Source organism: Salvelinus alpinus, chromosome 31, assembly GCF_045679555.1.
Source record: "Salvelinus alpinus chromosome 31, SLU_Salpinus.1, whole genome shotgun sequence".
In the NCBI taxonomy this organism is placed as follows: Eukaryota; Metazoa; Chordata; class Actinopteri; order Salmoniformes; family Salmonidae; genus Salvelinus; species Salvelinus alpinus.
This window is the reverse complement of record NC_092116.1, coordinates 7,315,327-7,338,006: the sequence shown is the minus strand read 5'-3', so window position 1 is coordinate 7,338,006 and position 22,680 is coordinate 7,315,327. Positions and strand designations below refer to the sequence as shown.

Sequence of the window (22,680 nt, the reverse complement as noted above, 5' to 3'; positions counted from 1 at the left end):
ATTTGTCTTTCGATTCCTGTCAACCCTGTATTTTTTAGTCAAGTATATGATTAGCTTTTAATTAAACTAGATCACTCTGATAGATGACGTCAGACATATTGAGGCTTGATTTCCTAGTATTTTCATTGTGTAACCACGGTTTTGTATGGCTAAATATGCACCTTTTCGAACAAACTGTATATGTATGTTGTAAAATGATGTTACAGGAGTGTCATCGGAAGAATTCTGAGAAGGTTAGTGAAAAAATTAATATCTTTTGGCGGTGGTTACGTTATAGCGCTCTTTGGCTGGAATCGATGCTCTGGTAACGTTGGAACATGTAGTATGCTAACTTATCGATTTATTGTGTTTTCGCTGAAAAACGCTTAGAAAATCTGAAATATGGTCTGAAATCACAAGAACTGGGTCTTTCCATTGCTATGCTTTGTCTATTTTTATGAAATGTTTTATGATGAGTAAATTGGTCATACACGTTGCTCTATCTAGTAATTCTAGTGGATTTGTGATGGTCGGTGCAATTGTAAACTGTGATTTCTACCTGAAATATGCACTTTTTTCTAACAAAAACTATCCTATACCATGAATATGTTATCAGACTGTCATCTGATGGTTTTTTTTATAGGTTATTGGCTATCAATATCTTAGTTGAGCCGAATTGGTGATAGCACCTGAAGGAGTAAGAAACTGATGGAGTTAGAATAGTGGTGTATTTTGCTAACGTGTTTAGCTAATAGATTTACATATTTTGTCTTCCCTGTAAAACATTTTAAAAATCTGAAATGGTGGCTTTATTCACAAGATCTGTATCTTTCATCTGGTGTCTTGGACTTGTGATTTAATGATATTTAGATGCTACTATCTACTTCTGAAGCTATGCTATCTATGCTAATCAGTGTGTGGGGGGTGGGGGGTGCTCCCGGATCCGGGGTTAGTAGCAATGAAAGGATAAAGGATTGCGCTTCCTTTTTTAAAATCGTGTTGAGCTGTTGCCTGTAGGTGCACTTGATTCAAAAGTCCTGCGCACCGGGTAGGCAAAGTGTTCCCATGAGACAAACTCCGCCTACCCGTTGGACCGGCAAATCTGTGACTAAATCGAGTGCACCTACTGCGCTGCCCAATCGGATAGCTCAAATCACCGTGGCTACCGTGGCTACCGAGCTTCCATGACCCTGGCCACAGCCAATAGGCTACTAGCCTACGTAAGATGTAATAACTTTTAAAACCATGACCACAGAGAGACTGTCAACGAATACAGCAAAGAGCTGCTGTTTTTATGAGTGAGTTCATGTTTAAGTTAATATTCAGCGCTGTCACTGTTTTTACTCAACACTATTACAAAACGCGCCTCTCCGTACTTCCACTCGAGCTGCAGCCGCAATGAATGAGTAGCCAAGTATCGATAGCCCTGCGTTTTAATATTATTAGCAGCTCGGCGTGTCGATTTTAATATTAAGGAATATTTAACTTTCTCTGGTCATAGGAACAAGATGAAGGAAAAAGGAAACCGCACACTGCTCTTGATAGTGTCACGGGTCTTTAATAAGCTTTACGTATCGGCCTCACTCGTCAGAGCTTTGTGAGTTTTTTAAAATTAGCACCCTTATGTAGACCTAGCCCCGCCCACATCCGTTCCACGCATCGAATGGGGTCGGAGTCGAAGGAAAAACAAAAGTGCTACTAAATATAACAATATGCATTTCATAAATATTCAAATAAAGTGTGTAAATAACACGTATTAAACACGTCTGTAAAACCACAATGAGGACATAGACCTACCAAGCAAGTTTTCATTAATCATTGGGTACTTCGTACGAAAAACATCAGAGTAATCTGTAATAGGGGCATAATTCATGTTCACGTTTACAACATAACATACATCATTAAGACCTTTAGGAAATAATGTCTGGAGGTTGAAAATCCCAAAACATTCTCTTTTACTCAGAGTATTATTGATATCACCTCCCCTGTCTGATATCTTAACTTTCGCTAGGCCACAAAAATCTATCATTTATCATCAGACCCCGCTTTGCCGGCTGAATTTAAAAATCCACCACTTATTGTATATAGGAGAGGTCGCAATTTACGCAATAAATTGGTCCATGGCAACCGCCAACCACAAAAGAAAATCAGCCAGGCTCTTTTACGCCCTCTTCCAAATGGTAACTATAAATGCAGAGGATGCGCACAGCGCAACAACATGATGAAGTGTGAATTTTTCTGCCACCCACATACAGGAAAACGGTTCCAAATAAATAACATTATTACGTGTTCCACCAACCATGTTATTTACATTATTAAATGTCCATGTGGGCTGTGCTATGTCGGTAAAACCTCTCGTTCTCTCAAACAGAGAATCAGTGAACATAAAAGTTCAATCAGGAGAAACGACAGGGATTATCCAGTCGCAGTACATTTTAATGACCTAAAGCATGACATTTCTACCTTTAGATTTTGTGGCATAGATATCAGACAGGGGAGGTGATATAAATAATACTCTGAGTAAAAGAGAATGTTTTGGGATTTTCACCCTCCAGACATTATTTCCTAAAGGTCTTAATGATGAAATGCCTATGTATGTATGTTATGTTATGAATTTGAACATGAATTATGTCCCTATTACAGATTACTCTGATGTTTTTCGTACGAAGTACCCAATGATTAATGAAAACTTGCTTGGTAGGTCTATGTCCTCATTGGGGTTTTACAGACGTGTTTAATACGTCTTATTTACACACTTTATTTGAATATTTATGAAATGCATATTGTTATATTTGGTAGCACTTATTTGTTTTTCCTTTGCCTCCAACCCCTTTCGATGCGTGGGGGCTAGGTCTACATAAGGTTGCTAATTTTAAAAAACTCACAAAAGCCCTGACGAAGGCCTTGAGGTCGATACGTAAAGCTTATTAAAGATCCGTGATACTATAAAGAGCGGTGTGCGGTTTCCTTTTTCCTTCATCTTGTTCAACTGTTACCATGCACCTGCAAAAAAGATTGCCCAGATTTGCGAGTGTCTTTTGAATTCTGGTCAAAGGAACAACATGAATTTGTGCAGGAGGCAGATGCGGCGCGACTCGAGTTTCGCCATCAGGTGGAAGACGGTGTCCCCTCTCTTTGGTCAGTCTCACAGGAGGAAAGGAAGGAGAGAGCAGGGACCGTGAGAGACGGTTGGGAAAAATCATTTTGAACGGTCATCCAACTCTGAATTCCAAGTCGTAAACTCTGGCATCTTTCTAGAGCTCCGACTTTTCGACCTGAAGATCACTGACGTCGTGATTTAACCTCGTTGACCATCAGATGCAGGTACCATCAGTCCAGTAAAATATAAAAGCTAATTATTTCAATTCATGCGCCACAGTGCCTCATAAGTGCTAAACCAACTGATCTATTTTGTTATCAAAGCTCAAGTTTTGAAATATAATATGGTCTGATCAACAATATTGGTAGACCAATCATATAGCCAATATGCTGTGATAATGAATTAGGCCTACTGCCCAAACCTTATTCCTACAAAACTGTTTGTGTGAGGTTAAAAAATCTGAGCAGTAGATCTCAGCTTGCTTTTTGACTGCGAAAGTGATCTTGAAAAAGGTTGGTGACCACTGTTCTAACGTATGTAAATCGAGTCGTGACTGCATTGCTAATAGCTCAGGAAACAGTGACATCTCCATCTGTTGTGGACATGCTGACAGCCAGGTAAGAAAAGATAGTACTTTATTAATCCTCCAAGGGGGAAATTTGATAGGGGTATTGGAGTGCCTGAAAGGTGTGGGATGCTTCAGAATATATTGCTAGTGCTAAATGCATTGCTATTGCTAGCATCATAGCTACAGCAGTTAGCATCATGACTAGAGATGTTAGCATTATAGCTAGAGTGGTTAGCATAATAGCTAGCACGGTTAGCCTAATAGCTAGCATGGTTAGCATCATAGGTAGCACAGTTAGCCTCTTGGTTATAGGGAACCTCATACCCAGTGCTTGTTGTTACATTGAGTCTACCATCGAGGAATGTGTGCATGAGAGAACTAGCTCTTACAAGAGGGACCCAGTGGGGGATTCCACAGTAGCTGGGCTCACTTTGAGGAATCAACAACAAACTCCATGGGGTGTGTTGTGGGTTGGAGGGAAGAGTGCTAGCTAGGCGCAACAGGACGTCACTGGGTCATCCTAGCGTATTTAGTCCAGATGCTAATGAAGGGATTCTGGGGAAGTCTCCTGCTGTTTACTTCCCTGAAATGAGAGAACAGAGGACCTTAGGGAAGGAGTTTGTGGCAACAAAACTGCCTTTGATCGTAGTGAACACGCTACATTGGCAGTTTATGTCTCTGCGATGTGAAGATGAGAGAGGGAGACAGAGGCAGGGTGCAATGTGATTGGTGGCTGACGCTGTGGCATTTCAAGGTCCCACAAGCAGGATAAAAAGAGAAGCCGGTCCTTCGTTAAAATACTTTGTGGCTTTGTAATACAAAACAGGGATGAGCCAGACAGAAAGGGAAGGAGACGTGTTGAGAGGGATTGATGAGTTAGTGTGAAATAAAGAGATCGAGAGAAGAAAGTAGAGTGAAAGACAGGTGGTTCTATGTAGAGAAATCTGTTGATCTTCCCCTTGCGGGCGGACCACCCACGTCTCAGAAAACCCCACCCAGAGGGGAGAGCATGAGGTTCCCTACACTCCCCGCCCCTACCCCACACCACCCACCCCTCGCCCCGGCACTACTCCTCAATAGTGCCAATACAGCCACCCCAACCTACGCTCATCCCCATCCCCTCTTTTGAAGTTTCCCCCAGACCCCTACATCAATATTTCAACAATATCCCCCTATTCTTTTTCCCTCTCTCTCCGTTTCTCTCCATCGCCCCTCCCTTTCCATCGCCCCTCCCTCTCTCTCACATACCCTTAGCAGGAATCTTTCAACAGCGAGATTCCCTCACTCTCTCCCGCTCACTCTTCCTCCCTCCATCCCACCGTACCACACTCCATCCATCCATCCCTCCCTCCTACCATCCCTCCGTCCCTCAAGAACTCTTGCTGGCAGGATGCAGTGTACCAGGAGCCAAAGGAAATCTGACACACTTAATTAGAATTAATATAATTACCATTGACAGGGATCTTGTTAAAAACTTTCTACAGAATGAAGGCATGGATTATTTCTCCCTTATTATCCCTTGACAGTGTTTTCATCCGCCTATTGAACAATCTCTTCCTCAAAGGAAAAGCACATTGGTGTACCAAATATAAGATGTGTTTCATAAATCGAATAGGCCACCGAAGCCAGCAATTATTGTATATATTTTTTATGATTTTAGATTAAGCTGTGATGCAAAATGATTTCAAATCCCTCTCTCTCCTCTCTCCTCCTGTCACAGCCATTCTCCCCTCCGCCAGCTGTGCAGGGTAGAGGCCCGCTGTGCCAAGTGCCATTTGATTAGACGCTTCCTGGCAACCGCAGTAATTGTGCAGACATTTTCCCCCTCAGCCCTCCTCTACAGAAGATGCATCATCTCTCACTCCCTTTTTCTCCTTTAACTCTCTTTCTGGTTCTCTGGTTCACTCTCTCTTTTTCTCGCCATTTTCTTTCTCTCCCCGTTTCCCCCTTTCTTCTATTCTAATGCTCGCCTGTAAACCACAATTATTTGACTGCAATCGACCTTTCTCCTCAACCTGGCTTACACGTGTGAATGTGTGATAGTGTAACAACTAATACAAAACCAAAAGATATTCAGTACCTGATCACGTGAGCTACAATGAGCTATGGTAGTCAGTGAAAAAAGAGAGTGAGTGAAAGAACAAGTAAGAGAATAAAAGAAAAACACAATAGAGGGATAACTACAAGTGCTAAACTTTCCTCATCAGTCGTAATGATCCTTGTCAAATCAAATTGTATTGGTCATATACACGTGTTTAGCAGATGTTACTGCGGGTGTAGCGAAATGCTTGTGTTTCTAGCTCCATCTGTGCAGTAATATTCAACAATTCACAACAATACACACAATCCTAAAAGTAAAATAATGGAATTAAGGAATATATAAATATTAGGATGAGCAATGTCGGAGTGGCATAGACTAAAGTACAGTAGAATAGAATACAGTATATACATATGAAATGAGTTAAGCAAAAATATGTAAACATAATTAAAGTGACGAGTGTTCCATTATTAAAGTGGCCAGTGATTTCAAGTCTATGTACAGTATAAATGGCAGCAGCCTCTAAGGTGCAGGGTTACGTAACCGGGTGGAAGCCGCCTATTGATGGCTATTTAACAGTCTGATGGCCTTGAGATAGAAGCTGTTTTTCAGTCGGTCCCAGCTTTGATGCACCTGTACTGACCTCGCCTTCTGGATGATAGGGGGGTGAACAGGCAATGGGTCGGTTGGTTGTTGTCCTTGATTAACTTTTTGTAGATGTCCTGGAGGGCAGGTAGTTTGCACCCGGTGATGTGTTAAGCAGACTGCACCACCCTCTGGAGTGTCCTGCAGTTGCGAGCCGTGCAGTTGCCGTACCAGGCGGTGATACAGCCCGACAGGATGCTCTCAATTGTGCTTCTGTAAAGGTTTGTGAGGGTTTTAGGTGCCAAGCCAAATTTCTTCAGCCTCCTGAGGTTGAAGAGGTGCTGTTGCGCCTTCTTCACCACACTGTCTGAGTGGGTGGACCATTTCGGATCTTCAGTGATGTGTACACCGAGGAACTTGAAGCTTTCCACCTGCTCCACTGTGGTCCCATCGATGTGGATAGGGGCGTGCTCCCTCTGCTGTTTCCTGAAGTCCACGATCCAGTCTTTTGTTTTGTCGACATTGAGAGAGAGGTTATTTTCCTGACACCACACTCCGAGGGCCCTCACCTCCTCCCTGTAGGCTGTCTCGTCATTGTTGGTAATCAAGCCTACTACTGTTGTGTCATCTGCAAACTTAATGATTGAGTTGGAGGCGTGCGTGGCCACGCAGTCATGGGTGAACAGGGAGTACAGGAGGGGGCTGAGCACGCACCCTTGTGGGGCCCCTGTGTTGAAGATCAGCAAAGTGGAGGTGTTGTATCCTACCTTCACCACCTGGGGGCGGCCCATCAGGAAGTCCTGGACCGTATTGCACAGGGTGGGGTTCAGACCCATGGCCCCGAGCTTAATGATGAGCTTGGAGGGTACTATGGTGTTGAATGCTGAGCTATAGTCCATAAACAGCATTCTCACATAGGTATTCCTCTTGTCCAGATGGGATAGTGCAGTGTTCAGTGCGATGGCGATTGCATCGTCTGTGGATCTATTGGGGCGGTAAGCAAATTGAAATGGGTCTTGGGTGTCAGGTAAGGTAGAGGTGATATAATCCTTAACTAGCCTCTCAAAGCACTTCATGATGACAAAATTGAATGCTAAGGGGCGATTGTAATTTAGTTAAGTTACCTTTGCTTTCTTGGGTACAGGAACAATGGTGGACATCTTGAAGCAAGTGGGGACAGCAGACTGGGATAGGGAGAGATTGAATATGTCCGTTAACACTCCAGCCATCTGGTCTGCGCATGCTCTGAGGATGCGGCTAGGGACGCCGTCTTGGCCGGCAGCCTTGCGAGGGTTAACACACTTAAATGTCTTCCTCACGTCAGCCACGGAGAAGGAAATCCCACAGTCCTTGGTAACGGGCCGCGTCTACATGTGTTGGTAGAACTCCGGTAGCGTTTTCCTCAAATTTTCGACAATAAATGTGGCCTCAGGATATGTGGTTTCCAGTTTGCATAAAGTCCAGTGAAGTTCTTTGAGGGCCGTCGTGGTATCGGCTTGAGGGGATATACACGGCTGTGACTATAACCAAAGAGAATTCTCTTGGGAGGTAATACGGTCAGCATTTGATTGTGAGGTATTATAGGTCAGGTGAATGTTATCACAATCACACAATGAGTAGTTAATAATGAAACATATACCCCCGCCTTTCTTCTTCCCGGAGAGTTCTTTATTCCTGTCTGTCTGATGTACTGAGAACCCAGCTGGCTGTATGGACAAAGACAGTATATCCCGAGAGAGCCATGTTTCTGTGAAACAGAGTATGTTACAATCTCTGGTGTCTCTCTGGAAGGAGATTCTCGGCCTGAGCTTGTCTACTTTATTATCCAGAGACTGAATATTAGTGAGTAATATACTCGGAAGCGGTGGATAGTGTACACGCCTCCTAAGACATACTAGAAGTCCACTCCGAATACCTCTTGCCGGCTGTGTTTTGGTTCAAATTCGGGAAAGTCGTATTCCCGGTCGTAATTCTGTTACCGCCACTCTGATATCCAAAAGTTATTTCCGACTGTATGTAATAACACACAACATTTCCTGTGCTAATAATGTAAGAAATAACACACAAAAAAAACAAAATGCTGCAAAGTTTCTTAGGAGCTATAAACAGAGCTGCCCGATCTGTTGGCGCCATCTTGCCAGAACCCACTGGTTTGTGTGTGTTACATGTTCATTCCACACCAGCCTTTAGCTTCAAAGAGCTGGAGCAGGAGCCGAGTAGAGCTGCAGCCCCATGACTGCTGCAGTAACTGTTGGCGCTGAGGACCTCTCTCCTCTCTACAGCTCCTTCTCTCTCTCCCACAGCCCAACAGAGGACTGTGGGTAGCACACCGTAATAATCTTCATCAATCAATTGAAAGGCTCTCAGCTAATTGTAGTTATATTTAGGACGGTGTGATATGTCATCAACAAATGGACAGTGCACTACGTCGCCCAAATTATCCCCAGAGTAATTATCAAAATTGGCATCCCGTGGTTGTACCAACAGACCAAACTCAGGCTGGATGGTTTATGGTTGTTATTTCTTCCTCTCAACGTACATACGGTCAGGAGCTTGTACGGATATTTGTCCTCTCCAGTGTAGTGTGCCTTTAATCTGAGGGATGGGATTTTAATGTATACACACACTGTCCACAGGCCTTCCTTTCCCATCACTGTGAGCAAAGCAATTATGTAGTCTCCTCGACTCATAGAACAGTGAGTAAGGGTGTGCACGTGTGGAAAGTTGTGTGTATGCTTATGTATACTGTATTGGTCTATCTTATTGCCCTACACATACGTAAAACTTATTTAATACCTATGTTTTATGTCAGTCCTCTGTAAAGGTTAAAATGTTGGTGCTTGTTGTGATTTATTTGCAGGGTAAAATCTTTGCCAGTTGGACTTGTTTTGACACGATAAGTCGATATAACAGGTATGCTCCTTTGACTCCTGCATTGGCAGCAGCCCAAACTGATAGGCATCAGAATGGGTTACTAACTGCAATATCCTCTGAAATGTCCCATTTGAACCATCTAAAAGCACAACCAAATTCCAATGGAAAAACTAAGTCCGATTTTTGGTTAAGTCGTCACCCAAAATGTCTATCACTGCGCTTATAAAAAGCAAAGTAAAGTTCAAATGGGAATATAATGTCAGATATTTTGTTTATTTATACAGATTAATGTGACATCATTGTGCTTTATCTAATAGCAGAACCAAAGTATTGAAGTTTAGATAAAGTACATGGTGCAAGTGATCAACGCTGTTTGAGATTCTTAAAGCAATTTTGAAGATCGTAAACATGCACACTTTATATGATGAAATAAGAAATGTATAGTTCCAGTAACCTCAAAATGTGGCCATGGATGTGCTACTCATTTTAAGGTTGAATGTTACATAAGTTTGTAAGATTTACTGTATTACAGAATGTATATTGAATTGTGTTTGGTTTACAACGCAACTACTTAGTTCCATTTGAGCCACTGATTTAATCCCATTCTCATATCCCAATTTTTATTTATGGTTGAGTTGGAGACATGAAACCAACATATTTGGATTCATTTGTTACATTGTCGACATGTTAATGGGCTCCTTATTGTATTTAAAAAGGGATTTTGAATTGTATTTGGTTGTCGACGCAACCAAAAAAATCTACATTTGAAGGATATATATGGAACTATCCAAGCAGAAGATACATATCCTTTAAATGTTGATATTTGGTTGCTTTGACAACCAACTAAATGTCACTAAATATAATATAACCCTGTCTTTTTTTTATTCTGTGTTGAATTCAAACAATTACTGTTGTTGACTTTGCAAATGTTATATAGGCCTAAATAGTATCCTTGATGTTTGATAAAAGATGGTCACATTTAATCTGCTCTGTTAAACCTACCCTTCGGAATTACTTTGATAACAACAATGAATCTATTTCGTTTGTAAGTGTAGATGTCTCGACAATCATTCTCACGATAGCACATTGGTAATACAGTGGCTTGCGAAAGTATTCACCCCTCTTGCCACGTTTCCTATTTTGTTGCCTTACAACCTGGAATTAAATAAAAAAAATGGGGGGTTTGTATCATTTGATTTACACAACATGCCTACCACTTTGAAGACAAAAACTGAACTTGAGCGTGCGTAGGTATTCACCCCCCCCCCCCAAAAGTCAATAGTTTGTAGAGCCACCTTTTGCAGCAATTACATCTGCAAGTCTTTTGGGTTATGTCTCTATTAGCAAGGCACATCTAGCCACTGGGATTTTTGCCCATTCTTCAAAGCAAAACGGCTCCAACTCCTTCAAGTTGGATGGGTTCCACTGGTGTACAGCAATCTTTAAGTCATACCACAGATTCTCAATTGGATTGAGGTCTGGGCTTTGATTAGGCCATTTGTGATGACCCTCCCACTCTGTCTGCCGTATTCTTTCTCTTTGCTCTTGTTTTCCTTATTAGGATGTCGGTGGGCGGAGCTGGGAGGGTCGTCAGTGACATGGGACACACCTGGACTCTCTCCATGCAGACACACTGATAGATTTTGGTTGTGGCATTTTTGTGGCTGTTTTGTTTGATTGCGTTGGCACCTTTCAACACCTTTCAATCACATTTATGCACGCAACCACTCACTTACACTACTGATTACTGACTACACACACCATTGTTAATTGTATTTAGTTTACTTCCGTTAATAAATACATTATGTTACTCCTTATCTCCACGTTGTCTCCCTTTTTGTTACGAACTTCGAGCCGGTTCGTGACACATTCCAAGACATTTAAATGTTTCCCCTTAACCCACTCAAGTGTTGCTTTAGCAGTATGCCTAGGATCATTGTCCTGCTGGAAGGTGAACCTCCATCCCAGTCTCAAATCTCTGGAAGACTGAAACAGGTTTCCCTCAAGAATTTCCCTCAATAATTTCTCTGTATTTAACGCCATCCATCATTTCTTCAATTCTGACCAGTTTCCCAGTCCTTGCCGATGAAAAACATCCCGATGGTGTTCTCGGGGTGATGGGAGGTGTTGGGTTTGCGCCAGACATAGCATTTTCCTTGATGGCCAAAAAGCTCAATTTTAGTCTCATCTGATCAGAGTACCTTCTTCGATATATTTGGTATATTTGGTACCTTCTTCGATATATTCTCCCATATGTATTTTGGCGAACACCAAACGTGTTTGCTTATTTTTTTCTTTAATCAATGGCTTTTTTCTTGCCACTCTTCCATAGCTCTGTGGAGTGTACGGCTTAAAGTGGTCCTATGCACAGATACTCCAATCTCTGCTGTGAAGCTTTGCAGCTCCTTCAGGGTTATCTTTGGTCTCTTTGTTGCCCCTCTGATTAATGCCCCCCTTGCCTGGTCCATGAGTTTTGGTGGGCGGCCCTTTCTTGGCAGGTTTGTTGTGGTGCCCTATTCTTTCCATTTTTTAATAATGGATTTAATGGTGCTCCGTGGGATGTTCAAAGTTTCGGATATTTTTTTATAACCCAACCCTGATCTGTACTTCTCCAAAACTTTGTCCCTGACCTGTTTGGAGAGCTCCTTGGTCTTCATGGTGCCGCTTGCTTGGTGGTGCCTCTTGCTTAGTGGTGTTGCAGACTCTGGGGCCTTTCAGAACAGGTGTATATGTACTGAGATCATGTGACACTTAGATTGCACACAGGTGGACTTTATTTAACTAATTATGTGACTTCTGAAGGTAATTGGTTGCACCAGATCATATTTAGGGGCTTCCTAGCAAAGGGGGTAAACACATACGCACGCACCACTTTTCCTTTATTATTTTTTTCTATTTTTTTGAAACAAGGTATTTTTATGTCCATTATATGAAATTCAAATAAAAATCAATTTAAATTACAGGTTGTAATGCAACAAAATAGGAAAAACGCCAAGGGGGATGAATACGTTGCAAGGCACTGTAGTCATGGACAAATATTATAGCTAAACTGGGCTTGGTTAAAACCTTCGATGAGAGACCAAAGGGTAGCTGTAGATGGATCAATTCTCCAGTAGGAGGTGCTGCCCACCCTTATAGTTTTTTCTTTTGTTTTCTGATAGTGAATATAACATTGAAGATCTGACGTTGTTTTCATGGTGCAACTTCAACACATTTTACCCAAGGTTTGTCTATGTTGAAATTTGGTTGTCATGATGAAATAATCCCGTGGTTGAAAAATTCACCCTCAGAAACAACAGCTTACATTGATGACTTTTTTCAAATCAAGTCACAATTCTCAAATTATTTTGAAAACAGCGTCGATTCATCCATTATTGCCCAGTGGGGAACGCATCTTGCTGCTCTGTTGTCTCCCCCCATTGCTACTGCTGGTTGCTACATAATGCATCAGACAACCTTCACGTCCAAAATCCAATAACCTGATTTAACTAATCAACTCCTATTTCCAGTTTTTCCAGTTAGGCTCTGTGAAGGCTGGCACTGCATGCTTATCAAGCCTAGGCCAGTTAAGGACGCACATTGTATGCACGCACCCACACAGGCACACACAAGCACACTGTAGGTATAAGGTTTCCCCTGAGGGAGAGAACGTGTTGAAGTGTACTCAGGATTGAGTCATTTGTCACCTTTCAGCAGCAGGCCCCTGTCTGCTACCTCTCAGCCCAGTGTGAGCTGGGAAAGTGAAGGGTTTATTCAGGATCGCACAGAGGGAAATCAGAAGTGAATGGAGACTAAGGTTGGCTGCGCTCTAGGAGTGGCATTTGGGTAAATTGAAGGTTCAGCGGGAAAGGTGAAAAAGGGTGTGAGAGTGTGTTGTGTATGAGAGGGGGTTTGTGGGCACATTGCGTGTGTGTGTAAATCCAACGACATTATAAAAATACTGCATGATCTAATCTTCCATGGGAATAGGGCTACAGTAGCTTACGTTTACTATCAAAGGACTGGGACACGCTATTTATGGGCCAAGCTGTAATTCCTATGGCATATAAAAATATGAATCTTCCAATCGACTCTACCTTTTTAAAAATCTTTCATTCTTTTCTAATTTGAGTCAGCTGGCAGGGATGAGCTGACACTGTGTGCGTGTGTGTGTGCGCGCGTGTAAACCCCACAGCTTTAAAGGGGACTTTAGGCTTTGAAGGGAGAAATTTGCTTCTGCACAGTCCTCATTTCTCACTGCCCATTGTTCTACACACATTCAGTGACATTGAGAGAAACGAATGGAACATTTGTCAGGAAAGAATACATCGAGATGCCACTGTAAAGCATACTGAGATCAAGAATATGCAATATACAATGCATATTTTCCTTCATTCTGTAACCATAAATAGTCAAACGTGTGTGTGTGTGTGTGTGTGTGTGTGTGTGTGTGTGTGTGTTCGTAGGTGTTAGGGCATATATTTGGGGCAAGGTCTATTCTAGATCTGTTTACTTGGGGGGCACGCATTAGTGGATACAGTAGGTTACAGATTTGGGTGTAAGGAGGTTTGAGGTGAAGTACAGTAGCACATTAGTGGATACAGTAGGTTACAGATTTGGGTGTAAGGAGGTTTGAGGTGAAGTACAGTAGCACATTAGTGGATACAGTAGGTTACAGATTTGGGTGTAAGGAGGTTTGAGGTGAAGTACAGTAGCACATTAGTGGATACAGTAGGTTACAGATTTGGGTGTAAGGAGGTTTGAGGTGAAGTACAGTAGCACATTAGTGGATACAGTAGGTTACAGATTTGGGTGTAAGGAGGTTTGAGGTGAAGTACAGTAGCACATTAGTGGATACAGTAGGTTACAGATTTGGGTGTAAGGAGGTTTGAGGTGAAGTACAGTAGCACATTAGAAGCTGAAGCAGACAGCTACTCTGCATGTCCGTGAACAGAGTTGGGTCTAGAAGGTTAAGGTGTATTTGATTGTATTTGGGACAGAATAAGATTGCTAAATGTGAAGTCCAAAACGTAACAGTCGCATAGTTTGCGTGTATTTGGGGAAGATAATGATGACTGTGCAATAGGCTGGTAACAGAACTAGAGCAGAGAGAAGACGGTGAATATACACACTTCATGTCTGTTCTCGGTCTCCAAATCCGGAAGCACGACAGTTACCCCTCACTAATTAGAATGACTTGTAGGCCAGTGGGCAAGGGTCACTGCTGGAACATACTATCATACAGTACACACACACACACACACACACATAGGGTACATATGACGTGTAGCTTACATGACTACTTGATGTGGCTCTACAGAGCAGACGGAAAGGCCGATGGGGACACTTTCTATTTCAGAAACAAACACAATGTCACCTCCACCCCCAAGGCCTGATCTGTGCTCTCCTCTGCTCAACACGGACAAGCATTAATGTACATTAGCCTTCTTCTGAGACCAAGTTCTACACACGGTCTGTGTGCAGTAAATACAGTATGTATGGGTAGAGGGCATACAAGATTCTTCTAGATATACGGTACTGTAACGACCAGTACGTTGCAGCTGTGAGTTCATAGAAATTGAGAAACTAGATTGTTTACCTTTTTTTAGATCAAGGAAGTCCCTTGCGTCCCGTTAGAAAGTATCACTTAAACATATCTTCTAAGTGTATAGATATAATGATTCTCCAATCCTTTCTGCGGCTGAAGCAGGAGCTGTCAATTGGGCACGGTGCAGAAGTTAAATTACTCCGGAGAGTCTTCACGCTACAATCCATTATTAAGGTGGGTATGTTTTCAATCGTTAATGAAGTAGCTGATATTGCAGCCTTGCTGTGTTAGTACCAAGATAAAGACAAAGTTGAATAACTTTCATGGCAAATAGAAGTTTAAAAGAAGAACAAGCTCAAAAGAACGAAGCACATTTCAAGCCTTTCATTAAAACAGGCCCATTGAGACATTGAGGAGTTCATTTCAGATGATTTCTAGACTGTTATGAAACCATCTAAAATCACTGTGATGCTCTAGTTAGTTAACTAATCATTTTCAGGATGGTTAACACCAGTAATTGTGCAGGTAGGTCACTTCCAGCAGTGATTCATGTGCTGTGGCAAACATCATTATATTTACACAGTGGAGTTGACTGTCACCTTGAGAATATGCTATTAGCGCCACGCTGCTAGCTTGCTAGCACAAACAAATGATCTTGGGCTATGATTATCGCACCAAAAGATACTCCTGTCAAATCTCTGCTATCAAACTTAGGCTGTCTCGTGGGTTTCTCTCTTCATATGAAGGTGCAACATTCTGTTTCCATTAGAAAGGATGGTTAAATACATTGTGCCGCTCAGTCAATGACGACCTTCATCAGACAGTTTTCTGTTCCTCTATGACCATTCCTCTCCCAGGTGTTTTCGCTGTTGGCTTTCTGATTTAGGCCCCATGTTAGCCCCCCTACTCCCCTACCCCCTGCTTGTCCTTCCACATCAGCCTGATCTCCCACAATCCACTATTCAGTCCTTGCCAGCCAATCCCCAGCAGCCCACAGACTGGCTGGCTGGCTCCGCTGGGCATCGCTGGCATGGGGCCATGCCCGCCTGTGCTCGCTCTGATGTGTTCCTGCCGATGCCAACCACAGAGAGGCTTTCAGACAACCACCGAAAATCACTTTCAGGAATCAGCCGCAATATCCTGTCTCTAGTTCAGTCTCTCTATAAGTCATATGGACTAGATGCTACACAAAGCAGTAAGCTAACAAGAACAACAGAAAAGAAACACCCTGCAAGAAAACAACATCTTGCCATGCGATGCCACGGCATCCACGACTTGAGCCAATCTAGATCAATCACTGTAATTGTGTTATTGGAAGAAACTGAAAGGAAACTACACTCACTGTTGCGGTGTTGCTCACAGATGCATGTTCAACACTCTAAAAATAGTGGGGAACCAGATTCTTTACGGGCACGCTAGCCTAGAAAACCTGGTGAGCTCTTCAAAAAACACCTTAACCCACATAGAAGAGATATGACGGCGAACACGGAGGTTTTATGAGTGGGTGTGAACCACAGAGCAGGAGAAGGGAGTACCACTGTAAAGTGGGCTTCTTGGTGAATCAATGTGTTTCAGTGTGTGGGGTGAGCTCAAAATATACGGAGGCAGATAGGAACTGGTTTACCGTGAACACTGAGGCTATTCCCACTTTAAGATACAGTTTTAACAGTGGCCAAGTAGGCTACTGTGGCCATTTGATCATAATGTAGGCCTTCCAGAGTGGCCTACCATAAACTATGGAGAAAATGCATCCCATAACATTTTTTACATGTAAATAGCTGTTATATCATTCGGCATACAGTAGCAGCCAATGTGTGGTGTTCAGTGTAGGCCTACATTCCATGAGAATTTTGAAAAAAACACAACTTGACATTAACCTGTTTATCCACTTGTCCTTCGGACAAGGAAGGAGTTGACTGAGAATGTTGTTGTTTGATGCAAGAAATCACTTTACAAAATAAAATGCATTATTATTATTCCCATAACATTATTACAGAGAATCATACAAATTATGCTACCCTCTGCCTATTGACTGCTCAAGCCTGTCTCAAAATACAACACTGCCCCTTTAAGACAAAAAAAAGCTATTTACTTGACTTGCTTTTCAAAGATGTGCTCTTGAAGGAAGCAATAACTGGGCTCCCCACTATAACTGGGCTAATAACTCACTAACTAGCATGAACAAAATGTGCAGACGTGGCTACATGCAGCTCTCACTTTGATCTCAAAACAAGCTCATCTACTCACCACTGCTCATGCTGTAAACACAGTCCAGTTCAAAGTAAATGGCAAAGAATCCATATATGGCAATGGCCTATTTGCATATAGGCCTACTGCAGCACTGATTGGTTATGTCGCACCGGTTTGTGTAGAGTACAGGCTGAGGCGTACATGTCAATGGAATAGAATCCTACTCCGATGCGTTCTGCCTATAAAAAAAACTATTGCATTTTGTTTCGGTATGTTACATTGAAGTGGCTAATATTGCATTGATTCGATCACAATTGCCACAGTGATGGGAAACATTGATAGTGTTAACATGGAAAACTCTAGAACAGTGGTCACCAACCTTTTCTGAGACAAGATCACTTTCTGAGTTAAAATGCAAGCTGGCTCCGCAAATGCAAGATCTACTGCTCAGATTTTTTTCTAACATGTCTTAAAAAACATAAGCCTATGTAACATTAACCAATTAAAAATAGTACTGTAGCAATGAGATTTGTGCAGTAAGCTATAGGCCCAATACATTAGCACCGCATATAGGCGTTGCTTGAATTGCCCTGTTCGGGGCATATTTAAAAATTTGCGGTAGGCTATATGATCTCACCGATAATAGATCTGTTGTTGTATTACTTGTGAGGCACATCTGAGTGAGCATACATTTAAATAATTTTATTTAAATTTAAATTTTACTGGGCTGATGATGCCTGCATCTGATGGTCAGTTTCAGAGGAAGCAGACTGAGGGTCCGCCTCTCACCGTCCCTCCGCTCTCCCTTTCCTCCACAGACACCTTCCAACTGATGGCAAAACTCGAGTTGCACCTCATTGTTTCTGCCTCATGCACAAATGCACGTTGTTACTCCTATGAACAGAGAAAGTGAAATATTTCTCAATATTAAAAAAGACCAAAGCTGCTAATAATAATAATAACAACAACAACGCAAGCCTATCAATAGACTTTCCTACTCATTCATTACTGCTGCAGTGCTTCTTGTAGCCCTGAGTGGAAATAAGAAGAATGTGTATTTTATGGCTTATAAAAGTGTTAAATACAAAGTGCTGAGTAAGAACTTAAACATTCACTCACTCATAAAAACAAGAGCTCTTTTCTCTATTCATTTGCAGTGCCTCTATAATCATGGTTTTAAACGTTTTGAAATCTCACAGTATCAACTTTGCTGTAGGTTTCTTTTATGCCTTCTACGTTACTGCAGACACGGTAATCTGAGCCATCCGATTGGCCAGCGGTGGGCTTATAGTGCACTTGATTTGCTCTCCAGGCCCGCTGGGAAGGCAGAGTTTGTATCTTCAGACACATGAAATGGTTTAAAATGGCAACAGTGTGCCTACCCAGCACGCAGGGCAGCTGAATCCGGTGCACCTACCAACACAAGGCTTTATCGTTGTTGTTTTTTTTTACAGAAATATATGGCGGATGACTCGGAATGCCTTGGCGATCGACTGGTTCATGACCACTGCTCTCGGATGTTGAATGAAGTTCAATCTCGGGCTTCTCTCGGTGGGCTGATATTTCTTCTTTGGGGTGCACGGGCGCTGCTTAAGAGTGAACATTGGTGTTGAACCTCCCTATTTGAACAATTTCTACCAATATTGCCCTGAAAAGAAAACTTTACCCAAGAGTGTAGTGATATTACCTATTGACTGATAGTGGTTTTTTCAGGTACCCTAACAGTACTGTTTACAGGTCTGAAACCTGATATTATGACATAAGCATTCCTGGACCTGACTCCAAAAGTTAGGTACCGATGGACAGTTCCAGAAAATATGCTCTATTGACTCTGTTTCCTCATGGCAGAGTCTGCACAAGGCTGACTGTTAAATGCCCAATATATTGAACATTATTTTTGTAGCTTGTACTGTATTTGATAGAACAGCTTATATTGAGAGTAAAGGATTGATTTGTCAATTGTTGTTTTATATGTATCAGTTCATAGACCCGATGCTGTATTGCTGTGAAACTGATAAATTTTTTCGATTTATACTAATAATTTTAAGCCATTTATGGTTTTTAATGGGTGGCAGAGAGATTATTTATTACATTTTTTCTTTAAGTAATTGTCTGTTCCAATTTTGTGGCAGAGCCGCCACAATGAGTTGGTTATAATGTTGTATCTCCATACAATGTTGTTAGTTGCTTGTGTGACATAATTTTACCATCCTTGTTTACACTGTCCTTCATAAATATTATACCCTTGTACAGTTTTTCCTGTACATTTTCTTTCTGCTCTATCAGTTCATTTAGTATCCTCCTTTTAAAGGAAGCCATACAGAGTTGGCTGCAATTTAAACTTTAAACAGATCAAATATTACAGCAAAAAAAAATGGGCTCCAGAGAGTCCAATGGCGGCGAGGTTCACGCAGTCCAGGCGACGCTAGGCATTGCACATGGTGATCATTGTGTACGGCTCCTGATGAACAGCTTGTGTGCTGACGTTACTTTTTCTTCAGCACTCGGCGGTCTCGCTCTGTGAGCTTGTGTGGCCTACCACTTTGAGGCTGAGCCGTTGTTGCGCCAAGACGTTTCCACTTTACTGATGGCCGGGTCAACTCTAGCAAGTCAGAAATTTGACGAACTGACTTGTTGGAAAGATGGCATTCTATGACGATTCCAAGTTGAAAGTCGCTGAGCTCTTCAGTAAGGCTATTCTACTGCCAATGTTTGTCTATGGAGATTGCATGGCTGCGTGCTCGATTTTATACACCTGTCAGCAACGGGTGTGGCTGAAATAGCCGAATCCACACATTTGAAGTGGTGTCCACATACACTATATATAGAAAAGTATCTTCCTTCTAAGAATACTGTCTGATCGTGATAAATAATGTCTGGTAAGCACTTTTTAATTCTATGAGGAATACACTTTGCCAATATTTTTGCATCGCTACATTTTAAAGAGACAGGGTCTTTGTAATGTCCCCCCAGACACTTCTTCAGTAGGAGAGAGATTAGTCCCTCTTTTTGTGTGTCAGACAGTTTACCATTAGTGACTTGTTTCAGGAAACTAGATGTCACTACTTCACAGAAGAAGCATTTGAACGTAAACAGAGAATTTATCAAAACGCGTTTTTGGTCCGAAATGCCTTCTGGAACATGTGAACGTTCATGTGCCTTAATAACAAACTTGTATTCCATCAATAAATAAGAACACAATTGAAAAATGATGAGCCTAGTTGGTTTAGCCAATGAAAAAGACAGGAACCTTTCCGCTAGCCGTGATTGGCTGAGATAATGGATGGGCTGGACATGCCGGGAGAGGAGTTTGGATTGGTCTGCCATGTAGCATGCTTCTGTCTATAACGTGAGCTGTGTGTTGTCCTTTCTACCGCACTGCTTTTGAAAGATATAACGTTAGCCATCGAGAACTACAAAAGTTTTGCTACTTTTCTCAACAACATTGATACCCTGAAAATAGCAGGCGCTATTGACAGATCAGTTGGAAAAAGTGGTGGGCTACTTTCTGCATGTGCCACGTCAGTGTGAACCGAAGTGACTTGATACAACGCTGGCCAAACAAGATGTAGCTACAAACAAAACGGAGTTAAATGTTTCCAGTCTGCCGTGAAGCGTTCATCCATGTATACGGGTAGGAGTCCTGCTACATTTTTAGATATAAGTTACACATTTTGTCAGAAAGTCGTTCTTATTGCAAGTTAAAGCGTACTGTTAGTTAGCTAGCAAATGTTAGCTTGCTAGCTCGCTAGCTAACGTTACATGTATGATCTTTGTAGTAATATTATTCAAATCAGAAATCCATTTGCATTGCTATTTATAGCCTAATGTTAGCTAGCTAATATTGAACCTAGTTGGTTAGCTTTAGCTACCTGCAGATTCATACTACAGCTAAGACAATGTTTGTATTGGTGGTAGTATGAGTTGGGGTTATGCCGGTTCATTGTTTAGGTAGGTAGCTACCTACAGTGAGGGAAAAAAGTATTTGATCCCCTGCTGATTTTGTACGTTTGCCCACTGACAAAGAAATTATCAGTCTATAATTTTAATGGTAGGTTTATTTGAACAGTGAGAGACAGAATAACAACAAAAATATCCAGAAAAATGCATGTCAAAAATGTTATAAATTGATTTGCATTTTAATGAGGGAAATAAGTATTTGACCCCTTCTCAATCAAAAAGATTTCTGGCTCCCAGGTGTCTTTCATACAGGTAACGAGCTGAGATTAGGAGCACACTCTTAAAGGGAGTGCTCCTAATCTCAGTTTCTTACCTGTATAAAAGATACCTGTCCACAGAATCAATCAATCAATCAGATTCCAAACTCTCCACCATGGCCAAGACCAAAGAGCTCTCCAAGGATGTCAGGGACAAGATTGTAGACCTACACAAGGCTGGAATGGGCTACAAGACCATCGCCAAGCAGCTTGGTGAGAAGGTGACAACAGTTTCTGTGATTATTCGCAAATGGAAGAAACACAAAAGAACTGTCAATCTCCCTCAGCCTGGGGCTCCATGCAAGATCTCACCTCGTGGAGTTGCAATGATCATGAGAACGGTGAGGAATCAGCCCAGAACTACACAGGAGGATCTTGTCAATGATCTCAAGGCAGCTGGGACCATAGTCATCAAGAAAACAATTGGTAACACACTATGCCGTGAAGGACTGAAATCCTGCAGCGCCCGCAAGGTCCCCCTGCTCAAGAAAGCACATATACATGCCCGTCTGAAGTTTGCCAATGAACATCTGAATGATTCAGAGGACAACTGGGTGAACGTGTTGTGGTCAGATGAGACCAAAATGGAGTTCTTTGGCATCAACCCAACTTGCCGTGTTTGGAGGAGGAGGAATGCTGCCTATGACCCCAAGAAACCATCCCCACCGTCAAACATGGAGGTGGAAACATTATGCTTTGGGGGTGTTTTTCTGCTAAAGGGACAGGACAACTTCACCGCATCAAAGGGACGATGGACGGGGCCATGTACCGTCAAATCTTGGGTGAAACCCTCCTTCCCTCAGCCAGGGTATTGAAAATGGGTCGTGGATGGGTATTCCAGCATGACAATGACCCAAAACACACAGCCAAGGCAACAAAGGAGTGGCTCAAGAAGAAGCACATTAAGGTCCTGGAGTGGCCTATGTAACAGTATAACTTTAAACCGTCCCCTCGCCCATACCCGGGCTCGAACCAGGGACCCTCTGCACACATCAACAGCAGTCACCCACGAAGCGTCGTTACCCATCGCTCCACAAAGGCCGCGGCCCTTGCAGAGCAAGGGGAAACCCTACTTCAGGTCTCAGAGCAAGTGACGTAACCGATTGAAATGCTATTAGCGCGTACCCGCTAACTAGCTAGCCATTTCACATCCGTTACACTCACCCCCCTTTCAACCTCCTCCTTTTCCGCAGCAACCAGTGATCCGGGTCACGGCACCAATGTAACAGTATAACTTTAAACCGTCCCCTCGCCCATACCCGGGCTCGAACCAGGGACCCTCTGCACACATCAACAACAGTCACCCACGAAGCGTCGTTACCCATCGCTCCACAAAGGCCGCGGCCCTTGCAGAGCAAGGTGCAACACTACTTCTAGGTTTCAGAGCAAGTGACGTAACCGATTGAAATGCTATTAGCGCGTACCCGCTAACTAGCTAGCCATTTCACATCCGTTACACCTAGCCAGTCTCCAGACCTTAATCCCATAGAAAATCTGTGGAGGGAGCTGAAGGTTCGAGTTGCCAAACATCAGCCTCGAAACCTTAATGACTTGAAGAAGATCTGCAAAGAGGAGTGGGACAAAATCCCTCCTGAGATGTGT

At 42.5% G+C, this 22,680-nt stretch overlaps 1 protein-coding gene and 1 long non-coding RNA gene across 8 annotated transcripts in view; one reads left to right on the top strand and one right to left on the bottom strand.

The window, feature by feature from the left end:
- LOC139561251 (uncharacterized) overlaps nt 1-10,961 on the top strand; it is a 68,129-nt gene extending 57,168 nt beyond the window's left edge. The window contains exon 3 of the long non-coding RNA XR_011672093.1: nt 10,706-10,961. This is a non-coding gene — a long non-coding RNA (uncharacterized lncRNA). The remainder of the gene's footprint in view (nt 1-10,705) is intronic.
- LOC139561250 (neurexin-2-like) overlaps nt 1-22,680 on the bottom strand; it is a 1,055,901-nt gene that overhangs the window by 638,513 nt on the left and 394,708 nt on the right. The gene's annotated exons all lie outside the window — the stretch shown is intronic.